Source organism: Macrobrachium rosenbergii, chromosome 59, assembly GCF_040412425.1.
Source record: "Macrobrachium rosenbergii isolate ZJJX-2024 chromosome 59, ASM4041242v1, whole genome shotgun sequence".
Lineage (NCBI taxonomy): Eukaryota > Metazoa > Arthropoda > Malacostraca > Decapoda > Palaemonidae > Macrobrachium > Macrobrachium rosenbergii.
The window spans coordinates 3,709,706-3,715,346 of record NC_089799.1 but is presented as its reverse complement, the minus strand read 5'-3'; the positions used below and the strand labels follow the sequence as shown (position 1 = coordinate 3,715,346).

Genomic DNA, 5,641 nt, shown 5'->3' with positions numbered 1-5,641 from the left:
CTCAGTGCATCACGAAGTGCCACTGAGAGTCACTCACTCTCCCTGCGTCACGGCAGATTTGTGAATGAAAACGGGTGTTACTACTACTGCTGATGCTCCATTCACAAAAAAAAAAAAAAAAAAAAAAAAATTATGACACATCCCCCATGAGATGTGATTTTTTGACGTGATGTTCCCATCACGTCAACGCGGGATTTCATCAACAGGTGAAAGTAGCGGCTAAGAAAAGGAGGAGGGAATGAGAGGGGGAGTTAAGAAGCATTCTATACCTGTTTATCACAACATGTCAATGGCATACCCATTCAGAAGGACGGCTGAGGGAGGTGGAGGAGTGGTGGGTTTCCCTTGGGTTGAGGGGAGGAGATTTGGGGTAGTGGGGGAGAAGTGAGGAGGAAAAAATGGATAGGAGGAGGAGGAGGAGCAAGAGGAGAAGGAGAATCGCAAGCCGGTTCTGATTCCGACACCATAAAAGGAAGTGGAAACCATCCCTGACGGTGACGTCAACTAAGCATGGAAGCGTCGCCAAGGCAACACACAAGTTCAGGCTCCTAGGGGAGAGAGAGAGAGAAAGAGAGAGAGAGAGAGAATATGCCTTTCCTGACACCCTCGCCATAAACACGCACCCCGCACTCTCACGCTCATGCTCCGGTTTTCCGTTCATTCATAAACTCTGGCGATCTGTCAATGAAATAAAACGCGCTCTTCGGGAGAGAAGCGGTCGGAAGGTCTAACTAACTCGCAGACCTGATTTACGAACTGATGTCACACTCACTGTGTGTGTGTGTGTGTGTGTGTATGTGTGTGAGAGAGAGAGAGAGAGAGAGAGAGAGAGAGAGTGCACTTTCCTCTTCTATCTTATTGCATGTGTGTGACAGAGAAAACAGGCAGCTAGACAGACAGGCACCATCTGTGCGTGTGTGTGTGTGTGTGTGAGAGAGAGAGAGAGAGAGAGAGAGAGAGGGTTGGGGGCACAGACCGACAAACAGAGAGCATATTCCTTTACAATCCTTTGCTTTGAGAGAGAGAGAGAGAGAGAGAGAGAGAGAGAGAGAGAGAGAGAGAGAGAGAGAGAGAGAGAGAGAGCGAGCAAGCACTTTCTTCCTCTGTCATATTGCGTGCTGGCTTGTGTCTATGTGAGACAGTCAGACAGATACCATATTCCCATTCAGTCCTTTGTTCTAGAAGAGAGAGAGAGAGAGAGAGAGAGAGAGAGAGAGAGAGAGAGAGAGAGAGAGAGAGAGAGTGTATATTCCCATTCAATCTTTTAGTCTGAGAGAGAGAGAGAAAGAGGGTTGGGGGCACAGACCGACAAACAGAGAGCATATTCCTTTACAATCCTTTGCTTTGAGAGAGAGAGAGAGAGAGAGAGAGAGAGAGAGAGAGAGAGAGAGAGAGAGAGAGAGAGAGAGCAAGCACTTTCCTCCTCTATCATATTGCGTGCTGGCTTGTGTCTATGTGAGACAGTCAGACAGAGACCATATTCCCATTCAGTCTTTTGTTCTAGAAGAGAGAGAGAGAGAGAGAGAGTATATTCCCATTCAGTCTTTTAGTCTGAGAGAGAGAGAGAGAGAGAGAGAGAGAGAGAGAGAGAGAGAGAGAGAGAGAGAGGGGGGGACACTGATAGAGTATATTCCCATTCAATCTTTTAGTCTGAGAGAGAGAGAGAGAGAGAGAGAGAGAGAGAGAGAGAGAGAGAGAGAGAGAGAGAGAGAGAGAGAGAGGAAGGAGAGAAATTTTCCCCTGTTTAGTGGCAACAAAAATCACAAAATGTCAAAAGGCAATAAATGTAAATTGTTACCTGGAATTGACTTCAAAACTAGAAGCCTAAATACCTTTTAAAAGCCTCTCGAAGTCATCAAGAGGATTGCGAATATGGACGGCCGTTTAATGGGTCCCGAATGACGTCACACACAAATTAGTCAAAGTTTCTTTTATGGGACAAATTGCCCCCCCCCTTTTTTTGGGGGTACAATAAATGTAGGAAGTCTTTCCTCGGAAAGGTAATATGCTCACAAATAATGTGTCATTTCACCAATGAATGCGTATTGGGATTTCGAACTCAATGCATGTTTTTTTCTGATGAATTCCCATTTTATTCATCAATATGATTTAATGACCTGCGCTTTCATATTTGTTATATAAATGCGACGCGCTTGTTTCTGTGACCTAAATGAACATCGGGACATGGAATTTATTTGTGTCCATTAACTTTAAAAAGGTATTACTTCACATTAGGCTGTTTAATATTTCTAGTTTTGTTGCATTAGGTACTGCAAGATTTTGTAGGGTTGGGGAGGCTCCTGGGATAATTTTTTTTTTCCATAAGAGTTTTTTTTTCAACCATAGATAAATTCTAAATGCCTCTTGGATAATTAAAAACACGGATATATATATATATATATATATATATATATATATATATATATATATATATATATATATATATATATATGTGTGTGTGTGTGTGTGTGTGTGTGTGTGTGTGTGTGTGTGTGTATGTATAACTAAATCACGAAAATATGGAACGTGATGAATATACAAAGACAAAATCCACGAAGTCTGCTAAGTAAAGGGCTATAAGTCGAAAGGCCTTGCAGCACTCCATTGTTGCTCTTTCCTTCGTGGATTTTGCCTTATATATATATATATATATATATATATATATATATATATATATATATATATATATATATATATATATATATATATATATATATAAAATCTTGTATCGTTGGCCATTTATGAGGAAAAGAAAATATTGAATAAGTTCGAAATACATTGCAGCTTGATTTCGATTAAGATTAAGTAATGAGAAGCCTAACACTCTGAAACTCTATATGTACTTCAAATGTAACAAGTTAGGAGCCACCTGCATCTCATCACTCGCCCTTCCTATTAATTCTGAGTGAAACGCCAACACGCATGAGAAGAAACACGAAACTTAAAGTTAGTCTAATCAGATTCTGTTGCTTAGATTGAAGTACAAGAGACGCTTGGAAGATACAGGAGAACTAATGAAAAGCGTGAAGTTGTAATTTTAATTAAACTGACTAAAATACAAAAAAATACATTTACAGTTTTGGTCAGTTGTCAATTGTTCTAAAACTTAATGTGGAAAGCGTGAAACTGTTCATTCAATTAAACTTATAAAATTAAAACAGATACAACTGCAATTCTTGTCAATTGTAAATCTTCTAAAACTAACTGTGGAAAGCGTGAAATTGTAAATTTAATTAAACTTAGAAAATTAAAACAGATACAGTTACAATTCTTGTCAATTATAAATCTTCTAAAACGCACTGTGGAAAGCGTTAAATTGTAAATTTAATTAAATTATAAAATTAAAAAATGCATTCACAATTCTTGTCAATTAAATTTTTCTAAAACTCACTGTGGAAAGCGTGAAATTGTTTATTTAATTAAACTTATAAAATTAAAACAGATGCAATAACAGTTCTGGTCAATTATATTTTTCTAAAACTTACTGTGGAAAGCGTGAAACTGTAAATTTAATTAAATTATAAAATTAAAAAATACATTTACAATTCTTTTCAATTTTAAATTTTTCTAAAACTTAATGTCGAAAGCGTGAACTGTTAATTCAATTAAACTTATAAAATTAAAATAGATACAATTACAATTCTTGTCAGTTATAAATTTTCTAAAACTTATACTGTTGCATCTCTTGAGGCAAATACACACTCGAGGAAATTGTTGACATGAGGAAATGCTTTCAGGAAAATGTTTTTTAGCTTCAACTCAATGAACTGGTAATAAAGACACTGAGAAAGGTTCGTTAGGGACGTCTTTTATCAAAGAAAAATAATTAAAAGATAAACGTACCTTTCATTTTGGTTTATGAGCAAGGTTGCTTTACTTTAGCATTGTTATGGAATTGAAAGAAAATAAAGATAGAGGTTAGCTGACCAAGATTCAAGAAGATTCAAGAAAAAATATTCCCTAAGTTATGATTTAATATGATAGTTTAAGAAAGTATAGCAAGTGTGGAAAATAAACAGTAGGAGGCTAATGTTTATGGTCAGTAATATAGAAGGAGAGTATTTTAAATTCAAAATAACGGTATATTATGCAAGCAAGGATGAAGAATCTAGAGAACAAGTGTACAGTGTAAGAAAATTATATCAGAAAATTATATGACGAAATCTAAAGAGAACGAAAGGTTGGCCAAACGAAAGCAAGGAGCCAAATGAAAGCAAACACGGTGATAACACTTTTGCTGTTATGCTTTGAGTCACAGACTAGTTGAGGATGAGATTAATTGAAACTTGGAGTGCCTGAGGAAGCCAATTTGCAATGCATTAAGGGACTGTTGAACTACCTCTCCTTTATGAAGTGAAGTGTGGATGTTGAATGCAAATGATAGAAAGTGAGGTAGAGAATATGTAGATGTGCTATTTATTAGTGTTTGCGGCATAAAAAGAATTAAAGATCTGAGAAATGTGGAAACATGTAGGACGAGTGGTAGAAGTGATAGCGTAGAGAAAAGAACGGAGTGGAGTGTTTTGAGATAGTGCGGCCACGTGGAAAGAATGGAAGAAACGAGTATTAATTGCATAGGTGTTTTTGAGGAAGGAGGAAAGGAAGGCCTCAATATCCAGGGAGTATGCGCAAGATACATCTGAATGGTGCAGTGTATGTAGCGAGGTTCAACGTGCTAATTATGAGCTTTCTAAATAGGAATGCATAACGGCTAGTGTCTTATAAGTTTTCTGAAGAGAAGGTTTTATCCATGATTCAGCAGTTCAAGTGTGGATGTGACAGTGTGATCGTTTCCCTCTCTCTCTCTCTCTCTCTCTCTCTCTCTCTCTCTCTCTCTCTCTCTCTCTCTCTTTGGAAACCACCAGTTTTATAGGGGACTTCTTTATGTATGTGTATATGTATATGTATATATATATATATATATATATATATATATATATATATATATATATACAGTATATATATATGTATATATACATACAGTATATATATATGTATATATACATACAGTATATGTATACATATATATATATATATATATATATATATATATATATATATATATATATACATTATATATATATGTGTGTGTGTGTGTGTATATGTGCCCTCAGAGAGAGAGAGAGAGAGAGAGAGAGAGAGAGAGAGAGAGAGAGAGAGAAGATGCTGATCGAGGGAGTCAGAGGGTGGAAGAGCAAGAAATAGGAGAGAAAAAGAGGTACAGAGAGAGAGAGAGAGAGAGAGAGAGAGAGAGAGAGAGAGAGAGAGAGAGAGAGAAAGTTGGACAGTGAGGGTGAGAGTGGGAGAAAGAGAGGAAAGAGAATGAGAGAGAAAGAGAAAGAGAGAGAGTGGGGCGAGGGGGAGGGATGAGCAAGTCTCTCTTGAAGAGTAAGGCCCGATTCCAGATCGCTCATGTGCTGGACCAGTCAGTGAACGACTAGACACCGTCGAGTCGATATATCCCGCGGCTTGTCTGTGCTGTCTTGCTAGAGGACTTCCCGTCTGTTTCTGTACAAGTAGTCTTTGCCAGCGTTTTTCCCGTCCGGGTACGGTTATCCGCGGCGCCTAACCGGAGTGAAACGAATCTCGGTAGTTTTTTTTTTTAGAAATTCTGTCGGATGAATGCTAAAAACCACCCGCT

The 5,641-nt window shown here is 37.8% G+C and overlaps 1 protein-coding gene across 1 annotated transcript in view; it reads left to right on the top strand.

Moving 5' to 3' along the window:
- Positions 1-5,428: 5,428 nt before the first annotated feature.
- LOC136837554 (uncharacterized) overlaps positions 5,429-5,641 on the top strand; it is a 125,320-nt gene continuing 125,107 nt past the window's right edge. Inside the window, exon 1 of the mRNA XM_067102408.1 lies at positions 5,429-5,500. The gene's annotated coding sequence lies outside the window, so the exon portion shown is untranslated. The remainder of the gene's footprint in view (positions 5,501-5,641) is intronic.